The sequence below is a fragment of the Ambystoma mexicanum genome, chromosome 1p, assembly GCF_040938575.1.
Source record: "Ambystoma mexicanum isolate Mex_15411 chromosome 1p, UKY_AmexF1_1, whole genome shotgun sequence".
Classification (NCBI taxonomy): domain Eukaryota; kingdom Metazoa; phylum Chordata; class Amphibia; order Caudata; family Ambystomatidae; genus Ambystoma; species Ambystoma mexicanum.
Window position 1 is genome coordinate 967,982,413 of NC_090921.1, and position 24,331 is coordinate 968,006,743.

The 24,331-nt window shown below is 51.3% G+C and overlaps 1 protein-coding gene across 1 annotated transcript in view; it reads left to right on the top strand.

The window, feature by feature from the left end:
* LOC138582452 (uncharacterized) overlaps window positions 1–24,331 on the top strand; it is a 1,938,885-nt gene that overhangs the window by 1,369,402 nt on the left and 545,152 nt on the right. The gene's annotated exons all lie outside the window — the stretch shown is intronic.

The window sequence follows — 24,331 nt, forward strand, 5'->3', positions numbered from 1 at the left end:
TAGGCACACAGGAATGGGGATTTACACTTTCCGCCGCCTGATATCCTGGGCCGCCAGGACTTCCTGGTGGCATTGGGATATCAGGCGGCGGAAAAGTGTTACGAGTTCGGCGGCAACCCTCCGGAATGAGGGACCATGACTGGGTTTCATACTGACATGATGATATTTTTTACAGACAAGGTGTCAATAATTGTCTCTTTCGGAAATACCACAAGCGTTCAACTTTACCCAAATAATGGACACTCACCTGTGTGTGCAGCTCTTGGAAGGGATGACTGTGGAAAGCCTCACAGATCCCACTCAGCAGGTCCTGCAATTTAAATACACAGGGGCCAGAGGGGAACCTAGGAAACTCTCCTGGGGAAGAAAACCCAAGCACTGGATTGTTGCTTTGTACCGATGACGTTGACTTTGAAAGGTGCAGCAGTAGAAGTCCCTTGGACCCTGAGATGTAGAACAATCCAAGAAATGCAGGCGGAAGATAGATGGAAAAGTAGAAAGAGGAGTGATACTTGAAAGCTCCCATCAGCAGTGCAAATTTAGTAATGATACTGTAGCCTGGAATAATAGTGCTATGGTTAAATGGACGTGCGTATATGCTAACAAAGGTAAGCCCCATGGGAAAGAAGGTACCCAGAGGGTATTCACATAGTGGGAGGGCCGACTAAGAAGCGCTGCTGAAGCAAGAAGGAGTTCCAGATCTCCCGATCCGAAATACAGCCGTTTACGCAGTGGTGTCACGGGGAGTGATTGAGAGTATTGGGGAACGTGTTGCGCTGGCTGTAAATGAAGCACAGGGCAATGAAGCAAGGTCCTGACGCTGCACATTGGAAGCGAAGCCGCTTTTGCCGCAATGTAGTGGGAAAAGATTAAAAGGACTGGTGAACAGGTTGCGCAAGCTGTAGCAGAAGCAAGGTCCAGACGTCGGATCTAGGGTAAAGAGGAAAGGGATACCATAGTTGAAGGAGCAGCGAGGAGAGATGAGAAGGGGAATAGCAGAGCAGAAGGAGAATGTCCAGGATAGGTAGGAGAGTAGAAGAATACTTACAGGTGCATGGGTTCCAGGGAGATTAGCGACATACAGGGCTGAATGCTGCCATCTGATTTATACACAATACTGGATGCTTCTGATTTGCTTGGAACCAGCTGGTGGCCATTTTGGAAAAGATTAGACCGCAGATGGCACTTCACCAAAGAGGAACAAGGTAGCGCCATCTTGGAAGAGGAATGCAAACCTCTCACTTGCATCCTCTTCCATCTATGCCACAGGGACACACAGAGAGCATGATGTATGAGAGTATTCCCCCGTCATGATGGAAGTGGTCCTGGTTTCCATGGTCGAGATCTATGGAAACATCATACACAAACAGGGGCGTGTACGAATGAGTCGGGTTCGCAGGTGCAATCCGAAGGTGAATATCCTTGCAGTCCACCAAATATTGAAGTTGTCCCCTGTAATAGTGGGAATAACATATTCCAGCCACTTCAAACTCTTGATCATAGCTGAAGTCCACTGGGGGCGAATTTCCTCTGATGTTTCTGTGAAATCTGTCTTGTACATGTAGCTTCAATTGAGAAATGTGGAACACAGGATGTATTCTGGACCAACTTTTTGGAAGTTGAATGCACTATGCTACAGACCCTTTGGCTGAGAGCACTTTAAAAGGACCAAAATATCATGGGGAAAGTTTGGAAGGGACCAAATGCCTGGGAAGAAACCAAGAAGCTAACCACGCTTGATCTCTGACTTGCGGTGTGGGTTCACTTTTTTTTGATTGATTGATTGTTTATTTGTATAGCGCCTATACACAATGTGTTTCAAAGCGCTTCAAAGAGGGAGGGAACATGGGAGAAAATACACGTACATTCTACAAGTCCTTGAAACAGTACATAATGTGAAAAATATACTATCAAATCATAACAGATAGTAGAAGTGCAAAGAACAAAAAGGGAGAGGAGAGGGGGGGAAGGAGGGAAAACAAAACTAGCAGTAACATTACTCTGCCTGACGTCAATTGTTGCAGTGCAAGAGTGACAAGAGGATGGGACTGGGGGATGAGGGGAGAGGAGAGAAGGGGTGAGGAGAGGAAACAGAACAAGTGTCTATCAATTGTAGGCCGGTGACTGTCAAGATAGAGCTGGGCGGGAGGAGAGAACAGAAGGGGAAAAGTGGGACAGGCAAGCTGTTATCAGTGGTTAAGGGACCGGTGATAAGAGTAAGTGCTTGGGGAGGTAAGAGGAAAAAGGGGGGGGAGGAGGGGAAGACGGCTGCTTAGACAGGCAGCCACAAATTACTATGCCTCACGGCAATTGGGGTAGTGCCAGAAAATGACAGACAGTGGTAAGGGAGGGGAGGAGAGGAGGGAGAGGGGAGTGGAGTGGATGGAAGGAAGGAGGAGGGGGAGTAGGGCATAAGGGTAGGAAGAAGGACAGGAAGGGGAGAGAAGGAAGAGAGCAGTCATAAGGGGGAAGAAGGGAAGAAAGAAGAAAAGGAGGAAGACAAAGGGACACTGGTGGAGGGCAGGGGAGACAAGGGGACACTGGCGGGGGTAGAGGAGACATGGGGACACTGGCGGGGGGAGACATGGGGACACTGGCGGGGGGCAGGGGAGACATGGGGACACTGGCAGGGGAGACAAGGGGACACTGTCGGGGGCAGGGGAGACAAGAGGACACTGGGGGGTGGCAGGGGAGACATGGGGACATTGGCAGGGGGCAGGGGAGACATGGTGACACTGTCGGGGGGGAGGGGGGACAAGGGGACACTGGCGGGGGCAGGGGAGACATGGGGACACTGGCGGGGGAAGGGGAGACAAGGGGACACTGGCAGGGGGCAGGGGAGACATGGGGACACTGGCGGGGGCAGGAGGTGAGAGGCAGCACACATTTGACCTAGAAGGAGTGGCTGGTGGCTTTGGAGACAAGGGGACACTGTCGGGGGCAGGGGAGACAAGAGGACACTGGGGGGTGGCAGGGGAGACATGGGGACATTGGCAGGGGGCAGGGGAGACATGGTGACACTGTCGGGGGGCAGGGGGGACAAGGGGACACTGGCGGGGGCAGGGGAGACATGGGGACACTGTCGGGGGCAGGGGGGACAAGGGGACACTGGCAGGGGCAGGGGAGACATGGGGACACTGGCGGGGGAAGGGGAGACAAGGGGACACTGGCGGGGGGCAGGGGAGACAAGGGGAGACTGGCGTGGGCAGGGGAGACATGGGGACACTGGCGGGGGGCAGGGTAGACAGGGGGACACTGGCAGGGGCAGGGGAGACATGGGGACACTGGCGGGGGGCGGGAGAGACAAGGGGACACTGTCAGGGGCAGGGGAGACATGGGGACACTGGCGGGGGCGAGGGAGACAAGGGGACACTGGCTGGGGGCAGGGGAGACATGGGGACACTGGCGGGGGTCTGGGGAGACAAGGGGACACTGTCGGGGGGCAGACAAGGGGGCACTGTCGTGGGGCAGGGCAGACAAGGGGACACTGGCAGGGGCAGGGGAGACATGGGGACACTGGCGGGGGGCAGGGGAGACAAGGGGACACTGGCGGGGGGCAGAGGAGACATGGGGACACTGGCGGGGGCAGGAGGTGAGAGGCAGCACACATTTGACCTAGAAGGAGTGGCTGGTGGCGTACCATGGTGGACAGGGGTGGACAGGACCTTAGAGGTGGGACTTCGATGATGTGGCCGGCTCCAGCCTCCCGGTTGCTGCCATTGGCTTAAGGTGCCAAGGCAACCAATGGGAGAGGAGATAGAGGCTGGCCCACATCAAGAACAAAACATTTGGCAAGGCAACTCAGAACACGGCCATCTTGGAGTGGCCTAACAGCAATGGTGGAACAGCACAATTTACATTTTCCAATAAAAAAGTCCAAGTGCAGTATAGTAAAAACACACCACGCTGGTCACACCATCCCACACATGCGCAGCACAATTAAATGAGCAAATTCCAGGCGTTACAAATAATTGCACGCCAAAACGGAGTTGATGCACGCAAATTGTTCAAAATCCTTACCCCCAGCTATGCGATCATGTTGCAAGTCCAGGCGCGATGGAGGGGCTCGGGGGCAGAGGGAAGAAGGCACCGTCCAGGCGAAGATGCAGAGGAGAAAGAGCAGGATGGAGGCAGGGCCCAGAAGTGGGCCTTCGATGGTGTCACTTGACCTTTTGCGTACAGCATGTCTTTTGTACAATCCTAGAAGCTAAAAGAGCAGAAAGAGCCTTTTTATGTCCCTGTTGGCTCTCCTCTAGTAGCCCGTCAACCACCGGGAATTTCGATGAGGAAGGTATCTGTGTAGGAATGCTGAATGGGTGATAACCAAAGGTGCAAAAGAAAGGACTGGTATTGATGGTGGAGTGGAGAGTGTTGTTATAAGCAAACTCAGCAAGCGGAAGAAGATCCTGCCAATTATCTTGTAAGGCAATGACAAAACAATGCAAATAATGTTCCAGTGTTTGATTTAGTCTTTGTGTTTGCCTGTTGGTGTGGGATGGAACCCGGAAAATAGGGCATGTTTTATACCTAGTGTTTCGCAGACAAGAGTCCTATACTTGTAGGTGTATTGGGGTCCTCGATCTGAAATCATGGTGTCGGGAAGGCCATGTAAGGAGAACATTGTTTGTAGAAAGTATTTAGCCATTAGGGTTGCCGAAGGTACTTGGGCATAGAGACAAAATAGGCTAGTTTAGAAAATGAATCCAAAGTAACCATTATGGTGGTGTGACCGGCAGAAGGGGGAAGATCCACGATAAAATCGGTGTATATTCGTTGCCAAGTTCTTGTCAGCAGGTCTGGTTGTACCAATAATCCAAAGGGAGGATGCTGTGGTACTTTGGTTTGAAGACAGACGCTGCAAGCTGCAACATAGCCGTTAGTATCATGAGAGAGACTGGTCCACCAAAAATGTTGGGTCAAGAAGTCTTGTGTACCTCCTACTCCCTGATGTTCTGCAAAAACGGTATTTTGAGCCATCCATAATGCCTCCATTCTCAATTTCTCTGTGGGAATGAAGACTTGTTCTCCCTGTGAGTATAATCCATCTCTGGGGTAGGGTATCGCTATTAAAGCATGTTTCCTTTCTGAGGATTGAAAGAAAATCTGCTACGTAAAATATAAAAGTGGCATTGGGAAACATCATTTTGGTTTGGAAAAGTTTTTGTTCCGGTGGGTTTACGGGGAAAGGGCGTCTGCCATTATGTTACTTTTTCCGGGAGCAAAGGTAAACCTAATATTGTATGAGTTAAAAAAAAGAAGAGGCCCACCTGGTTTGCCGACTGTTTCGCATTTCCATTCGTTGTATTACTCTTAGGTTGTGGTGATCCATTCTGACTGCCAACGGAAATAATGAACCCAATAAGAGATGGTGCCATTCTTGAAAGGCTCTCTTTATAGCTAACAGTTTCTTTTCTAATGCAGTGTGGTTCAGTTCAGAAGATGTTAACTTCCTTGAGAGATAAGCTATGGGGTATTCAATCGCTAATTTCCATGCTTGTTTTAAGACTGCTCCTAAGGTATTCCTTGACGAGTCTGATTCCACTATAAACGGTTTATTTCTATCGCGTAGAAGTAATACAGGAGCAATGGTGAAGGCGTTCTTTAAGGATTGGAAGGCGCCTGTGTCTTATTGTTCCAGAGAAATGTATTTTTTTTGTCTGTTTTTTTATTAGGCTTTTATTGGTTTTACAAAACCGAAATCCTTTCGCTAGAAAAATCAAAAAATCTTTTTTTTTAAATACATCAACACAAGGAAACCACAAAAGTCCTCTCCATAAAAGTTAATGACCTTGTTTCATATTCAGTATCTGGTAGTGTCCTGTGAATCCAAGGCAAGGATCTCCATCCCACATCCAAGGTCCTTCCCAGAGCCTCTGAATTTCTTTTTTTTTGTTGTTGCCATTTTCAATTTTATTGAAGATAGCTATCAGCAGCTTGACTAGTGTTAAGGTTATGGAGGTCTTTTCTCCTACAGTGAACACCCTCCACCAATCATCCGCTTTCAATGACTCATGTTTATTGATCTCTTCTACTAAGATGTTAGTTCTTATTTCTCTCAGAGCTGGGCAGAACAATGTAAAATGTTTTAAAGTTTAATTTGAGTCTTTTTGCTGGCATAGTCTGCATGTTGTATCGAATCCGCTAGGTTTTGCACTTGGTTTCAGAATTACTCTTGTTGGAAACAGGTTTACGCCAAAGCGCAGGAACTGGGTTCTGAAGTCCTGGTTTGGAAATTTCTGTAAATAGTTTGGTAACAGCCTACCAATGGGATTGCCCGTTAGTTTTGCGGAAAACATCTAATATTGGCGTAGGCCTCTTTCAAGTCCGATTTGAAGAAGTTAGATAGTTCAGGGGGTATCCTTGTTTCAATCCTTTGTTGGTAGCTATTGGGTCTGATAAGAGGCCTGATCTATCTAGCATCACCCTTACACTCGTTTCAGAGTATAGATCATTGTGTCAGAAATTATTTTAGGGCACCCCTAGTCGTCCAGGTTCCTCCATAGCTTTGGCTGTCTTATGGTATCAAAGGCCTCTGATAGGTCAATAAATGGCATGTATATCATCCTTCTTTCTCTCCGCCCGGGCCTTTAAGATGTTTATTATGAAGATATTGAGCGAGGTTCCGATCCCCTTGACAAATCACGCCTGCCAATCGTCTCTATGACCAGTCGAGATGCTCCATTTCGACAAAGCCCTCGGTATCAGGGGGGCAAACACTTTGCCGGCCACATCCAACAATGAAATAGGCCGGTAGTTATTTGGGTCTGACCTTGACCCTTTTTTGAAGATAGGAATCACCACTGCTGTTTTCCATGATAGCGGGACTCTCTTTGATTTCATAATAAATTCAAACAGATTGTACAATAATATGGCCCATAATTGTGGGTCCTTCTTCAACATTTCGTTGGTCATCCCATCCGGCCTGGGGCTCTGGAATTGCTGGTCTTCGCAATGAGCTCCTCAATCAATGCTAGTTCTATCTCTAGGTTCTCCAGCATGCTACTCGTCTGAGCAGTAGTGGGGAGCTCCTCTTAATGTGTGTCAAAGAGCTTGGAGAAGTGAGCCGTCCAAACTTGAGCTGAAATAGGATTTGATATTAAAGCATCTTGTGGGGGGTTAAGCTTGTTTATTGTTTGCCATATTTCTGCTGAATTTTTAGAACTGATCCTACGCAGCATGGCTACTGAGTCCTGCCGCATAAGCCACTTCTTGTACAAATGCACCCAATTGTGGTATTGTTGTTCAAGTTTCTGTCTCAGGGTTAGGCTTGCAGTGAAAGGGCGTTTTTCAACCTACGAACTTTGGAATTGAGGATTTTCTTCTTTTAAGCCAATTCCAAATCGTGTGACGATGACAACACATCTTTTTCTTCCCAGCTGCTTTCTGTGTCGCAAAGTCTTGCAGCACAATGGAGTAGTTAATTGTTTGTTCTCCATCCCTATCATTTAGCTGTAGAATTGTAGATTTTAGTTTGTCCTTGAGCCAGCCAATGTTTTCGAGTCAAATTCTTAGCCTGTTTCTTCCAGGGATCACACCTATTGCCCCTTGCTAAAGGGCCCATTGTGGGTTACTCAGTGCTGCACAAGTTAGTCTTAGAAGTTTGTGATCACTTGCCATCATGTCTTCAACGACCATCATTCGAACCACTGAGGACATGTTGCGGGACATGAATATATAGTCTAATATTTGGCTGCCCTTTTTCCCTTTTCTTGTTATTTGTGCAGGGATGTTGCTGTCAATATGGCCATTCAAAATGTCAATGTTTTTTTAAAGCAAGGTATTTCTCCACACTTAGCCTCTTTCTTCTGCTGGGCTAGCCCATAGCAATTCCTCTTGTATGAGAGCACTGTTTTTGTCGAAGCACTTACAGTTCAGATACCCACAGATGATGATAGAAGGATCTTGCCATTTCTCACTTTGCTGGTCCACCAGATCTGATATCTTTTCTGGTATATCTCGTGTTTCAGTTTTCAACGGGTTCCAGAACAAATTGACAACGATCACTATCCTTCGGTGTTTCTTCCAACCTTTCATCACCTCCAACATTAACATTTGGGTATATGGGTTGGGGTTTTCTGCTTGCATTGGTGTAAATCGAACCCTGTTTTTTATAACGATCAATAATCCCGACATCGATCTTCCTTTTAGCTCCTTAACTGCTGGGTTCTGGAAGATGGTGTAACCTTCTAATACCAGAGTACCCCTAAGCCACGTTTCTTGGAGACAGATCATGTTGAAGGTTTCGAAGTGCAGTTCCCTCTGGCAAACAGATGAGCAAATCCCGGGTGTTGATTTACATTTTTCTCTGCCAAGAAACCCACCAACCACTTTCATTCAATTTTTTTTTTTTAAACTTTGTTTTATTAGCATTTTTTATAATATAAAAAAAGGGCTCAAGGCAAATTCAAAAAGATATACCAGTAGCTGGCCCAACAACCCTCACCCTTCCCCTCTCCCTCCCCAAACAGACCCTCCCCCCCCTGAAACTTTGACCCAGACGGGTCTCCTTATTTGGGGAGACGCTGCGGGAGCTTTATTTGTCCAGAGCACGAGAAAAAAGTTGAACGTTGACTACGTTTGTGGCTGTACATCGTCCACCATACCCCGGGCCGTGGGCGCCCGATCCCTCCTTCTTTCCTCCTCGTGGGTCAGTGAACGTCCCATCCCCAGGTCTGCTGTACCCCGAACCAGTTCGCTTGGAATGTGCCCAACTTGTTATTCATCATTGCCGTTAGTTTGTCCATCAGAAACATGTTCTTGACCTTTTTCAACCAGACCTCCTTCGATGGGGTCTCCGGGCTCTTCCATTTTTGTGCCAGGGCCACCCTCCCCGCCCTCAACATGGTTTCCCACATCCTTGGGTATCTGGATATGTCTGTGTCCTCTGGGGGGAGGCCCAGCAACATTGTTAGGGGGTTCTGGGGGAGTAGTTCCTCAGTGATCCTCATAGGGGTGGAATTCCCCCTCCTTGAACATTTGCCCCGCCCATTCCATCCCCGAGTCGGACCAGGATTGAGCGTTGCGGAACCCCCTGCTTCCCAGTCTGAGGGGGTGACCCCAGAGCGATGACATCGGCGACGGCCATGACGTTAGGTGCGCCGTCTGGGGGCTTTCCCGCCAGATCGCCCAGAGGACTCCCAACGTTGGGTGTGATTTTAGTCTGTTAGGAATGAACTTGCTTGGGGCCCACAGGAGGTCCCTGACCTTGAGTGGGTGGGCGTCCATGTCCTCCAAGTACGTCCAGTATGTACCCATCCCCTCCTTCATGTGTTCGAGCAGTACGCGCAACTGGGCAGCGCGAAAGTAGAGTTGGAAGTCTGGCAGCCCGAACTCTCCCTCCTCCCTCGGAAGGGTCAGGATTGCTCTTGCTGTCCTCGGGGTCCTACCCTGCCATATAAACTCATGCACCGCATTCTGAAGGGCCCTGAAGGTGTGGTCGGGGACACAGGTTGGGAGGGCAGTGAAGAGATATAGTAAGCGCGGGAGTATGTTCATCTTCACAGCCGTCATACGGCCGTACCAGGACAGGATCATCGACCCCCATCTCCTCAGATCCGCAGTGACGCTTGCCATTATGGGGTCATAGTTAGCTGGGGCGAGGCTGGAGAGGTCTCGGGTGAGGAGGACGCCCAGGTATCGGATGGAAGCCTTCCCCACTTTTATCCCTCCCAGGCTGGTCAGGGGGTCCAGGGCCGGTCCCTCGTTCTCATGGGGAGCAGGACTTATTTAGAGGCATTGATCTTGAGCCCCGAGAGGCGACCATATGCAGCCATCAGGGACATGAGGGGGGGGAGCGAGGATCCCGGGTCCACCAGGTAGGCCAGGATGTCATCGGCGAACAGGGAGAGTTTAAATTCTACTTCGCCTCTCTGGATCCCCTTGATGTCTGGGTGTGCTCTGACCGCTATGGCCAGGGGTTCCATGGTGAGGACATAGATGAGGGGGGAGAGAGGGCAACCCTGCCGCGTTCCCCGCGAGATGGGGAAAGGCTCTGACAGCCTGCCATTCACCTGAACCCTGGCCTTTGGAGCCCTATATAATGCCGCCACCCAATCCATGATGTGTGACCCGAAGCCCATTTTCTGGAGGGTGAGTTCCATGAATCTCCACTCCACCCTGTCGAATGCCTTTTCTGAGTCGAGCGACAAGACGCACGCGTCTAGGTCCGACACCTGGGCGTAGTGGAACAAGTCTATGGTTTTTCGGATATTGTCAGAGCCCTGTCTCCCCCTAATGAACCCCACCTGGTCTCCGTGGACCAGCTTTGGAAGGATCCCCTCCATTCGCCCCCCGATCACCTTAGCCAGGATCTTTACATCGGTGTTCAGCAAAGAAATTGGGCGGTAGGAGGAGCACTCCGAGGGGTCCCTACCATCCTTGGGGAGCACCACTATTATCGCCTCCATCATGGAGTCCGGGAGGGGTCCCCCTTCCAGAACTGCATTGAATACCCTAACCAAGTAGGGGGATAGGGTTGAGCAGAACCTCTTATAAAAATAGACCGAGTAGCCGTCCTCGCCGGGGGAAGTATCCCCTTTCATCCCTCTGATCACGCGCTCCACCTCCTCCTCCGTCACCGGGGCCTCCAACCCCTCCGCCGTCTCCCTTGATAGGGCCGGGATCTGTATTGAGTTCAAAAACCCCTCAATCTCCGCCTCCCTCCCGTTGAATTCAGACGAGTATAATTTCTCATAGTATTGGCGGAAGGCCTCCCCAATGTGGGTTGTGTCGTAACCTATCTCCCCCCCTCGCTCCTTACTGCTTTCACTAATCTGCTTCTCTGTACCTCCCTCAGCTTCCAAGCTAAAATCCTGTCTGCCCTGTCCCCTTTTTCATAATACTTTTGTCTGACCAATTGAAGGCTTCTCTCTGTCTGGTGGAGGAGGAGGTCCCTCAGCTGGAGTCTACAGTCCTCCAGGGCGGCCACCTGGCCTCGGTCCAAGGGGACCGTGGGGAGCCCCCCCGGTTGGAGTTGGGCTATTTTCTCCCTCAGTAGTCTTTCCTGGGCCTCCCTCTCCCTCTTTTTCTGGGCTCCCATTTTGATCAGGACTCCTCGTAGGGTGGCCTTAAAGGCATCCCATAGGGTATGCACACCTACCTCCCCATTATCGTTAAGGTTAAAGAAATCTGTGATGGCCTCAAGAACTTCCTGGGCTAGTACCTCATCCTTTAACAGGGAGTCGTTGCACTTCCACCTCCCCCTGCGTTCGCTTAATCCTCCCCTTGCTATCGTGATTCGGACCAGGTCGTGGTCGGACCAGGGAATGGGGTCAACCCTATGGCCTGAGGTAAATGGGTGCAGGATCTCGTCCACCAAGATGTAATCTATCCTGGAGAATGACGCGTGGGTAGCTGAGTAATATGTGAAGGGGGGGTGTTTGTTCTGGGGATCGGGATCGTGTCCATCAGTCCCAAGTCTAGATTAACCCCTTGGAAGTTACGCGCCATGGTCTCGTCTGACGCCCTGGAGGGCTGCGGGCCTGTGCGTTTTCTGTCCCGGGTTGGGTCCAGGACCATGTTGAAGTCCCCCCCCACCACCACCGAACCATGAACAAAGTGCTTGAGTTTGTCCCCTACCTTTTCCCAAAATAGGGTTTGGCCTTCATTTGGGGCATAGATTACAGCTAGGGTGAGCGGGGCCCCCTGAAGGGACCCCCGTAACATCAGGTATCGGCCCTCTGGGTCTTTCAGCGTGGCCTCGTTCTCGAAGCCTGTATTCCTTGATACTAAGATGGCAACCCCTCTCTTTTTGCCTTTATGGGAAGCACTGAAGACCTCCCCTATTCCTCCTCCCCGCATTTTGGGCTTGTTACCCCTCAGCCAATGAGTCTCTTGCACAAAGAGAAAGTCGAGGTTGGCCCTTCTAAATTCCCTGCAGACCAGGGATCTCTTTGTGGGGGTGTTTAGGCCCCGTACATTTAGGGAGCCCACACCCAGGGGGGGCAGACTGTCAACCATAATCTAAGACTTCCTCTCTCTCAGTCAACGTTCTCAACATGCTCTTCCTGGCGTGCTCCCTTGGTTCGACTTTTCGTCCCCCGACTCCCCCCTCCCCTTCCCTCCGGGTGGGCCAAGAACAAGACCCCAACTGCCCCCCTTCCCTAAACCGTAACTGAACTACCCCAACTTCGTGTCTTCCCTCCCCCTTCCCCGGCGTCCGGCCAAATAGTTCTGCCATCCCTGGTTACTGGCCGAACCACCAGCTTACCCGCTGCAGCCGGGCATTCTGTGTAAAGCGTGTTTCTGTGAGCCCCCCCTCCCTCCATGCCGTGCCGTCCCCCTCATGGCTCCCCCTTTTCTTTCAGCAGGAGTGTTAGTGTGCGACACATCCTGCGTTTGGCCAGGGTGTAGGCGGAGAGATCTTGGTAGATTGAAATCTGGGCATTGTTGTAGGTGATCTCCCGAGCCTTCCTGGCTTCCTCAAGCACCTTTGTTTTTTCAGAGTAAGAGTGGAACCGGACCAGGATAGAACCGGGCCCCCCGCTCTCCCCCCAGCCCTGTGCACTCTATCGAACGTGGGTTCCGTGGTCATTTCTTCGGCAAAGAGGAGGGTGATGATGTCTCTCACCGCGCGGGTAATGTCTCTCTCCGTTTCCCCTTCCTGTTCAGGTACCCCAAAAATTCTGAGATTGTTCCTCCTTTCCCTATTTTCGAAGTCGTCCATCTGCCTGGACCTTTCCTCCTCCCTTTTCTCCAGGGCCGCTATCCTCAGTCCTAGATCCATTGCTAGGGACGTCAATGTGTCTGGTTGGCCTCAACCTGCAACAGTCTGTCTTCGACCTTGTCCACTCTTTGATCTATTTTTTCGAATTTCTGGGCAATGTCAGATCGCATGTCCCTGATCTCCTGTAATATGGAGGCAAAGCCACTTTCCATGGCAGACGTTTTTCGGAATTCCTGTAGGGATTGCTGCCAGTCCATCGGGCTTCCCCCCCTGGGTTAGCCAGTGGTTCCCCTCCTGGGGCTCTCAGATCGGGGGCGTGATGGCGGGTGGGGAGGGGGCCCCCGGGTGAGGCGCGCCCATCCCTTACCGTCGTGCGCTGCTGCAGGGGGTTTTCAGAGGGCGGGCACACGCCCCACCGTCTCCAGGCGGTGGCCACACACCCGGGCCGAAGGGGCCGCAGTCCGCTTAGGCTGCCGCTGGTCTTTGTGGGCCACAGGATACGTGGGCTCCCCCCCTCAATTCACCACACCTTCGTCCCCAAGTGTGGGGGGGGAAACAATGTCGTCCCCGGGCGGGCACACGCCCCACCAAGGTCTGGCGGGGGCCTCGCTCCCGGGGACCGTGCGTAGCTGGCGAGACTCTCCTCGTGGGGGCGGCGGGGCCCCGAGCTCAATCCGGGGGGAGCACCACACTTGCCTGACCCAGGTGGATCTTCCCGCTCCGGGCCTTCCTTCTTCACGGCGTGCGGCCGCCCAGTAGGGGTGTCACAGTATTAGTTTTATGACGGTACAATAACCTTCTTGCCAAATGACGGTATATCATGGTTATCACAGTATAGCAGGTGGAGTTAACTAATCTTAACAAATATTTTCTAAAAGGTCATAAATTGTCAGATTTATCATCACAAACAAAACCAGGCACCCAGGGCCAGAATTGGGCTTTTCAACATACTTTCCACTGAAATGCCACCCCTTGCTTCCACCAAACACAAACACACGTGTGGAGAGGAGGAGGGGCGGGGGGAGCCCTGATGCGACTGGCAAAGCAAACTGAATAGCTTTTCTTAAGTGGTCATTTTCGGCTTTTAGTCCCCCCACTGGCTACTGGTGAAGATGAACATGTTGCCATCTTGATAACCTGCATGCCACAGATCAATGGAGTCTGATGGTAGTATACGCTTGTGCGCATACACACACACGCACACACGCACTCTTTCTTTACGTTACAGCCTTTAGCTTACTTGCAGACCAAAAGGTGTTCAGTAATCACGGACATGTTACACTTTGATATGGCAGCAGGGAATACCCACAGAGATGAGTAAATTTCACACTGTGACTTATTATATATAAATTCAATGATGGAACCAGGGAAATCCCCCATTGCCATATGTTTAGAAAACATTATCCATTATAAATATATAAACCCCAAACCGCCAACCCAAAGTAAACCCTTTTCCTTCCTGGCACTGTATTTATTCTTTCTATTGCTAACATATTGATTTTGTGTCAGGTGCGTGTGGTTTATGGAATGGCATTAAAAACTGCTCCAACTGAAACTACTTGGCAGACGGCACATCCAACAGTGCAAGACCAAGACGGCGCAGCACTTTCTTACTGCAGCCTTTCCAAATCAGATTGAAAAGCACACTTAACGGTATGAATGGTATACCGGTATAAACAATGTGACGGTTATTATTGTTCAAATAAGTGGTTCACGGTATCTTTAACGGTATACCGTAATACCGTTACATCCCTACCGCCTAGTAGAATCTCGTCTGGGCTCTTCCCGTCGTGGCGCGTGGCGTGGGGCCAGCTGTCCTGCTGGGGGCGGCCCCCCCGGTGCTCTGGGGTTCCCGCACCTCTCCAGAGGGGTCACCAGCGTGGGTCCTCCCAGCGCTGGTTTTTTTCCATCGACGGGGGTGGGGGAATTAGGGGGGAAGGGGCGCGGGTCCGTGGTGCGGATCAAACCGGCCCCGCGATCCGCCCCGGCCACCGACCGCGGGACCAAGTGCTCGATCGGGTCGAGGGATCCGTCGAGGAAGGCGGGAAAGGAGGGAGCCCTCTCCGTGTGCGCGCGGCTTCCCTGGGGCTCTCCTACGCTTCTTCGGCGCCACGGCCGCCGAGGCTTGGAGCGGCCTCGTCCCCGCCTGACACTGCGGGTCTCGTTCTCGCTGATCCCGGGGGCCCCGAGCGTCGCTCCTTCGCTCGTTGGGTGCCCGGGAGATTCCTCGCGCCCCTCCTTCCTGCTTTGACCACCTGGGGGGCTTCGGGGGGCTCAATCCCCTGCTACAGCCCTGCTACGGCGGGAGCAGCACAATCAGGCAGCCATTGCCTGCGCGCCCCCTGGTGGCCTCCCTTCATTCCATTTTTATTTTTGTTAAATTGTCGGCCGAGGAATCTTTCTCCATCCTCTACCCATTTCCTGTGATTGTCATTGTCGGGTGTCCATTGACTTTGGGCACCTGATCTTCATCTACCTCCAAGCTGGGTTTGGTTTCGATGCTCGCTCCTGCTTGTGGTTATTTTCGATGTACTTTACCTATTGATTGGGATTCCAGTTGCATTAAATCGAAACTCATTGGCTGCAGGCTATATGCCTCCTCTATTAACAGTTGTTTTATTATAGACGAGGGGATGTACAGTATAACCTTATCCAACCTTTCTTCCTCATGGAATTTGATAATATCTAAATCGTTCCATGTTAAGAGCCTTAGGCTGGGCACGTGGTGAAAAAGATGTAGTCCATCGTTCAAGTACAAAATTCTTTCTAATAGCAGGCCCTTGCTTAACAGTAGATATGCTCTCTGTGGGGTCTTCTTTTGGTCTTTACTCAGCCGTTGGTTGTGCCTGTCATGGTTGTTATCCACTGTGTCTGACCTGTCTTTCTGCACCAATTCCCTCCTTCTTTCCTCCATTGTTTTGAAGGGGGCAGAGTCCCACACTGTTATATCTTCTCTCCAGTGCTTTCCTTGTCTTAACAGTGCACAATTTCACCCTCTTGGCTGGGTGTCTTCCTCCCATTCCATCGCCCTTCTTTCCTTGATCGCCAGTAACTTTCCCCGGTTCGTGGGGCCCTGTAGCTGTATGGTTCTGTGGGATGTGGGACGTGATCTTTCAGTTTCCCCGCCAGTCGGCTCCGATGGTTTGATTGCATTATTTTCCCTGCCCACGCTCCAGGTTGTGGGTTCCTTTTCCTTAATCGGTGGCCTGGGTTGGCTGTGTCATTTACAGTTTCTCTTCTCCAGCGGGTTTTACTTTGGTTTCCAAGCATCTCTGCAGGCTTATCTCCCTCAGATCTTTCTCTCGGCACACTCCCAAGTTCCACTACCACACTATTCTTACTCCCCGTATTGTCTATGTTGATGTTACTGTGATCGTTTTCTGAACTAATTGACTCTTCCAACAAATCCCCTACTGACACTGTACGTTGAGAGATTTAGCAGGGTAACATCATCCATCTCAACCACTCTCTCGGACCCCAACCTTATAACACTTGTTGCTTGTGTTTTGTTGTTCTGGCCTTTTTTATGGTTCTTTGGGCCTCATTGCGAGGTGGGCGCAAAGGGATACCGGGTACCGTTAAGGACATCGGTGCCGGTAATCCCTTTGCGCCCTATTCCATGTTCCCTTAGCGGGTCCTGCAATGGGAACCTGGTTTTTAGCCGCTAAGGGACCAGAGAGCTAATAACGGTACCACAAATTGCGGTACCGTTCTTAGCTACTTCACCATTACCATTGAGCCCTATGGGGGCTCAAATGGGAATGGGGAATGGATTCTTCAATGGGGACTTACCGGTCCCTCCAGGGTCGGAATGGACTGGTAAGTCCCCATTGAACCAGGTCGGACCCGGACCCGATATGGGAGGTAGTCATGGCACAAATAGCACCATGACTACCTCCATACTCGGAATGAGGCCCTTTCTCTTTATTGTTGTGGGAGTACTGTGTTTTGTGGTAAAGTTAGATTTCTGTTTGCCCTCTGTTTTGGTAGTTTGCCTAGGTTTTTGGTCTTTTTCTGAGTGTCCTCTTTGACTTGTGGGCCATTTAGATGTCTTTTCATCAGATTCTCTTAAGTCGGTGCTAGTTGTGCTTCTGCAGTCCTTCAGCTTTCTTCTGTTTGTTAAAAATGTCGAAGACCTTCTGAGGCACTTTGCCCTTCTGCTCAGTTCTTCCCTTTTTTGGGGAGGCATCTGGGTTGGGCTCTTGTCTCGGTGGCTTGCTTTGTAGTCTCTCAGTGTCATCCGCTTGTGCTGGTGTACTTCCAGATCTGACATCCGCCTCCTGCTGTTCATGCAGCCTTCCAGAATTTTGTTTGTCCGCTGTCATCACTACTGCCTGTCCCATGACCGTGTTGCCTGCCAATATTATTGCTTCTGACGCTGTTCCGAGTGTTGTTGGTAATTTCCAATGGTAGCTCCATTTTCAGGTCTACCTGGCTGCCATTAGCCATTTCATTGGCCGAAGGATTATTAATCTCTTCTGGGATTCTCAGGTTTCTCTTTTTTTATTCTTGTTTTTGATAATAGGCTCCAGTATGGTGTGTAGGAGGTTGGAAACCTGCACAAGCTGTTGTCTAAGTTGTTTTGTATGGCCGTTATAAATCCTTCCACAAACACCATTTTGCATGCATCATGCTATCATGGTGGTTTGGTCCTTATATTGGTCCCCTATGTTCTCATAAAGTTTCATAAAGCGGGCCATTATAGAGGCTTTGTCTCAGGTAGGTTCCCCTCTGTTTGGTCTGCAATGAATACTCTTTGTATCATATGCTCCGTCATTGTGGCGCAATCTACTGTATTTGATCCTTGAGAGGTGGATTCTTCATTGAATTATTCCGTCCTCCCTCTTTTGGAAGCTCCATTAGGCTTTGTGAGGAGGGCTTTCGTACTGGTTGATTCCTCTCTTACTGGGTGGCTGGGTGGTGTGCTTACATTAGGTTTCTTCCTAGATTATTGGTCGGCCTTGGCTATATCCGCCGCCCATACTTCTAAGACTCCTATTTTATAGGGAGCTGCCCCAGTTGTCAATGGCATGGTTGTTCTATTCTTTCGCCTCCACCCCCCACTTGTATACTCCTTTCTTTTGCCTCGGGTGGCTGGGAGCTTGCACCATTTCCTCCTTTGTAATTTGGCTTTGTACTAGCACTCCCCTCCCCCTCCACAAGATAGTACTTTCCAACAGTGCTTGATTCGAGATTTCTCACCCTGGGTCAGAATCCTCAAGTGTACTTCTTGAGCTAGTCACCTGTTCTAGATGTGTTCTCTCCCCTGGTATCTCATAGGAAAAACATTGGTTAGCTGACAGGCTCCCAGGTGCCAAACTTTGTGGTTCCCAAATGTTTTTCTCTAGTACGGAGCCTTCATTTAATTTCTTCCCAGTTGTGGTCAAACCGTCTTCCCAGGGTCTTTCGGTTGAATGTTGGTTTTAGTGATGTTTTGGACGAAACACCAATGTTGTAGGGGGAGTGCTGCCGGCCATCAATTGAAGGGAGCTCCAGAACTCAATCATTACGGCTTCTATTTGCTACATTTAATAAATACAGCGTGGACAGTTCCAGTTGTTCCGTTCTAGCTTCAGGGTTATCAGACCTCTCACTTAGTCCAGCTGGGCACCTTTCCGATTTTTCCCCCCGCCAGGTTTGATGTGGAGGTTTGTGGGGCCTAGACACCCCCTTATACTTTGAGTGCTTCCATGTTGCGCTACCCCGCCTCTCCAAGATGGTGCCTGCTTGGAAATGAGTGGGGGGGGGGTGAGCTGTTGCTTCCCGCTGGATTTATATCCGTGCCAGCGTTATATCGAACGGCAGCTCCTGCAACCCCCCCTGTGGGCTAGTCAGAACAGCATGCAATGTAGTCATTGCAGTCTGCTGCCCCGCAGTGTCTTTACGTATCTTCATTATGGTAGGTTCAGCATTACCCTCAATATTATTGTCGGTATGCATGGTGGTCATTGGCGAGAAGGCCCCACTTGGTGGGTTACTCTTCATAAAAAGTACCTTGCTTGCCCCGATGGAAACTTCCTCATCAAAGGGGCAAGCAGTCAGTTCCCTCACCCCTGACTCGATTGGGAGTGGCATGTGGTCTGTGGGACCCCCTCCCTTAATCTCTTGGGTGTCACTCACCTGCAGACTTGTTGGATTTGTCCTCGGCTGGCTCTTCATGCTGCACAGGAGCTTCTTGCTTGCGGCCTCCGTCTGTGCCGGGGATAAGGGTTCCGTGATCACCTCATGCCCGCCCATGGTGGAAAGTCACCTCTCCAGCATCACATATGCTCCCACTTAGCGCAGACTTAGCCCAGACTACCAAGACTGCATCACCTCTGCTGCAGCTGCACGAACACTCTGCGTTGCGGACTGCTTTTTAGAGGTGACTCCTCCTCCAAACGACCAGCACTGGAAACATTCTGCAAAAAGGTAGACAGGGACTCCTGCCAAGACTGCTTCACCTCTGTTGCAGCTCTGTTGTCTTTCCTTTTTCTGGAGACCAGTGATCGGAAGAATGTAACGGCAAAATGTGGGATGAATTTTCTATTTAAATCTGAGAATCCCAAAAAACATTGCACTTCGTGTACTGTGCGTGCTACTGGCCATTCCAATACTGGTTTAACCTTCTCGGGGTCCATCTGGGTACCTGGGGTGGAAAGTATTTAACCCAGATAAGGTACTTGGGATTGATGGAGCAAGCACTTTTCAAGCTTCGCAGACAAATGGTTTTCCTGTAAGCGGCAAATTGCTTCTTGTAGATGTAGCGTATGTTCTGCCGGGGACTTGGAGAAAATCAGTATATCATTGATAGATACAATAATGGTATGTTGCAACAGATCAGAAAATACATGATCCATAAATCTTTTAAATATGGCTGTGGCGTTAGAGAGGCCAAAGGGTATCTCTCTATATTCATTATGGCAGAATGGGGTCCTGAAAGCGGTCTTCCATTCATCCCCCGGTTGGATGCGGATGAAGTGATAGGCCCTTCTTAATTCTAGTTTGGTAAATATAGAGGCCCCTCTAACGGCTTCCAATATGTCTGGGCTAAGTGGCATGGGGTATTTGTCTGTGATAGTAATTTTATTAAGACCTCTATAGTCGACTCCTTGGTGTTCTATTTTTTAAATAAAACACAAGGAGGTACCTGCTGGAGACTGGGACTCAGTAATTAACTCATTTTGAAGATTTTTATCCAGATAGTCTTTTAACGCTACTTTGCCAGGCTCCAAAAGTATATACATGTGACCAAATGGGATTGGTCTTTCCGGTTATCAATCAATTATACAGTCATCCCATCTGTGAGGTGGGAGTTTTTTAAATTCCTGATCGGAAAAGACGTTTTGGTACTCTTGGTATTGGACTGGTAGAGAAGCCACAAGGTCTAGGAGAACAGGAAAGATTGTGTCCGAGATACTCACAGTGGGGTTATGTAAAACTACTGAACCTTCCAATAAACATTGGGCCTCATAATAAGTTTGCCGGTCCGGAAACAAGGGTGTCAGTAAGCTCATCGGTACCCTTGTTTCCGGACCGGCAAATTAGGAGTCGGGCAGCGGCAATGGTAGGCAGACCAGTCACGCAAGCATTGGCACCGTTAGCAACGGTGCCTGTGCTTCCGTGTGCCCACTCCTATGGGAATGGGGACTTCTCCAGCATGGGGTCTGGCATGGATTCACATGATCATGAATATTCCCCGTCATCAGGCTGGGAATCCTCGGTAAAGAAAAAATCAGTTTCAGTTTTGTTTCTGAACTGTCTTACTACTATTAATCGATCACTGGTCTCTGGGTCATACTGCCCCCAGCCAATGACTGCCCTCCACCTAAGCCCCTCCTCTGGCAGCCATCTTCAGATTTTTAATGCACGTTGAAGTGTTGGGAGTCCTCGTGCTGTAGTTCTCGAGCTTTTACTGCGTATTGCGTTTTTTCCAAGAGTTTACTCTTATTTTTTCATTCAATTCGAGCCTCAAGGTCCACCGATTCTTCTTCCGATCAACGGGAACCCGTTTCGGAATTTTCTACGCGGATTTTCATCGAATTACACTTCTTGGAGGATTCCAGAAGACCTTTGAGGCCTACCCCAATTCGGACATGGCCCAGGACAAAGGAGATTCGATGCCTACTGGATCCATGCTGTTTAGGAACTGCCAAGGATGTGGACTACAGAACGTCTTTAAGGAGGACGAGCACTCCCGGTGCCTCTACTGCCTACACGCCGACAAGTCGCACGTGGAGGAAGACGTTGTGCATTCTGCAAGAACATGTCCGTCCGGACCATGAAGGACTGTCGGAAACGACTCGCTTACTGGCTGGAGGCGAAGAGCCCAGCAGCAGGTGAGAAGAAGAAGTCTGAGCGGTCTTCTAAGACCTTTGAGGGCGCTCCGGCAATGGGAGCCCAACAAAAGGCAAAGCACTGCATGTCAGTGGGCACTGGGAGCGCCCTTGGTTCGGGCTCCTCGGCTGCCAGGCTGGGCGCGATCCACGAGCCAACGCTCTGGCTCAGTGAAAAGGAAGTTGGAGAACCCGGGTAAGCTTTGGGAGAAACCCTGGTCAATCCCGACAGAGAAAGCCAAGGGGGGCGAGGCAGTGACCCTCCCCCTAAGGTGAAGGCCTCAGACGTGCCAAAGGTCGTGAAGGTCCTTATTCACCTGGCGAAGGCTTTGATTGAAGAAGTCTTGGCGGCCCTGGCGAAGCCTGCGGTGTCTACCCCAGTGGAGACGACTTCCGGGCCTAGAGTTTCCCTGCCACCCTAGAGGGAAACATCTTTCCAGCCTATCGAGAAGACCCCCATGAAACCCCGGGACGAGAAAGAGGGGGGGGCACGGTAGCCCTAACGGACGCAGATACCACCTCCGAGGATGAGCTGGCTGGCATCAAAGCTATCCCGGACAAGAAGTTCGAGGAGGACAGGACCTACGGGAAGGATCCCGACGAGGCGGACGTAGAGAGCAACTCTGGAGCCGTGAGCCATGGAGGAAATGGAGGACCCCATTCCCCAGCCGTCGATCCCGTCACAACCGATGCCTACGCCACAGGACAATTCAGGAGCAATCTTGATGGCTTTGCAGACCCTGTGTACGAAGATAAGGACAAGGTTGCCCTTACCCCAGCGGACGATCCAACAGCGCTTGGACCGTTGGGGAGCCCACCGAGCAAGCAGAGGCGAGTCCATCCTCCCCCTCCCTTCCAGCCTTCACCCCCATCCCCTCCTCCGAGGGACGAGACGGAGACGGGGACAGAGACGGCGACGACGGGGACTGACGACGGTGGCGACGACGGAATGGATCTCCTGTCGCCTCTCGCCCAGGCCCCCCCTGACGAAATTGGCTCCTTTCACGCCATGATCACCAGGGCATCAGAGCTTTTCCAGCTGTGCCCCGAGGAACAAAAGAAAGAGGGATTTCTTTATCAACGACGGGAAGCCAAGAGGAAAACTGTACTGTCGGTCCCGCTGTTGGACGACATATGGGACTAGGACTGTCCCTTCTGAAGAACCCTCCACGGCCCCTGCGAAGAGAGACCTGTACGAGAAGAAGTACCGGGTCCTGGTTTCTGCTCCTATGTGCCTCAGGACGCAACCGACCCCGGATTCCGTAGTCTCCGCGGCAGCCAAGAAGAAAGCGGCAGGGGTGACGGCGTCATCCTCCACTTCCCCGCCGGACACCGAGGGAAAGAAGCTAGACGCCATGGGACGTCGAGTCATCTCGTCGGCAGCGATGACCATTAAGGTGGCCAATGCCCTTGCGATCGTGGCCCGCTATGGTAGGGAGCTGTGGTTCAAGATCGCCCCTATCCTGGACTTCCTCCAGGACGACAAGAGGGCGCAGGCCCTGGAAATACTGCAAGAAGGTGAGGTGGCGTCGGATCACGCCATCACTGTAGCTACGGACATCGCTGATACCAGTTTTTTCGTACGATGAGCAACAGCGTTTGCCTACGCCGGTGTGGTTGGCTCAGGACCACCGACTTCTGTCAGTATGTGCAGGCCAGGGTCCTGGACATGCCCTTCGATGGAAACAACCTGTTTGGGAAAGCTTTGGACGAGTCGCTACAGGCCATCAAAGCAGACACCGAGACGGCCCGTGCCCTAGGCACTCTTCATCAACGACGTCCATCCTTTCGGACCTCCGGAGGCAAATCCCAAGGTGCCTCCAAAGGATTCGGCTGCAGTTCATCATCGTACCACCAAGCTTCCCGTTCCTCATTGCAGGAAGCTTACAGAGGCCGCAGCAAGGCCGGTGGATACCGTTGTCGTCGCCAAGGAGCCCAGGGTGGCAAGGCCTCTGCGAAAAAGGTCTGAACCAGCCGTGACATCAGGCTCCCACCTAAGCACCCCAGTGGGAGGCCGGCTGGTGAACTTAGTCTGCGTGTGGGAGTCCATCTCCACCGACCGTTGGGTGCTGGATGCCCTGACCCACGGGCACACTCTGGAGTTCCAAAGGAAGTGCCCCCGTTTCCCACCTGTGGCCAGGAAAGAAAACCACGTTCCAAAGCTGCTTCTGGAGGTACGAGACATGCTGAGAAAGGGTGCGATAGAACTCATCCCAAAGAGGCTCCGGGGCTCCGGAGTATGCTCGCAGTACTTCCTCATCCTAAAGAAGACCAGTGGCTGGCGGCCCATCATGGACCTTTAGTGCCTCAACAAATACATCAAAGCCCAGAAGTTCCGGATGGTTACCCTTCAGCACGTGCTGGGACAGCTGGAGTTAGGCGACTTCCTATCGCTGCTGGACTTGGAGGATGCCTACTTTCACATCCCCATACACAAAGGACATCGAAAGTTCCTACATTTCGTGGTCCACGGGTGGCACTACCAGTTCAAGGCCCTGCCCTTCGGGTTGAAGTCGGCTCCAAGGGTCTTTACCAAGTGCCTGGCACCAGTAGCGGTGCGGCTGCACCTGCAGCGGATCCACGTATACCCCTACCTGGACGATTGGCTCATCCGAGCAAAGTCAAGAGAACTCGCCGTCAACCACACAGCGAAGACCGTCTGCCTGCTCACAGAACTGGCTTCCTCGATCAACTTTGCGAAGTCCCACTTGGTACCATCGCAGGATGCCCTGTTCTCTGGGAGCCAGACTCGACACAGTGGCGCGGGTGGCCTCACCGTCGGAGGAAAGGACAAGGGCCATCCTGGGCAAGGTACAACAGCTGTTGACCATGGAAGTGGCCAGGGTGAGGACCATCAAGTCTCTGCTCGGCATGATGTCATCGTGCATCTACCTCGTGCGTCTGTGCAGGGTGCGGATATGGCCACTGCAGGAGTTCCTCGATGCCCATTGGATGCAAGTGGCGGGAAGCTTCGAAAGCAAGATCCCACTCAACAAGACTTTCCATCAAGCGATACAGTGGTGGGGCACCCGTGTGCATCTCGTGGCGGGCATGGACTTCCAGACCCTAGCGCACCAGGAAACGGTGACAACAGACGCCTCCCTAGAGGGATGGGGAGCGCACACCGGAGATCTCCACGCAAGAAGGCTTTGGCTCCCGGAGGAGAGGTCCCTGCACATCAACATCCTGGAGCTCCGGCCCGTATTCTGGGCCCTCATGTCTTTCCTTCAATCCCTCAAGGACAAGGTGGTACAGGTCTTCACCGACAACACCACCACGATGTTCTACATCCGGAAGCAGGGAGGTACCAGATCCTCAGCCCTATCCAGAGAAGCGCAGGATCTGTGGCACG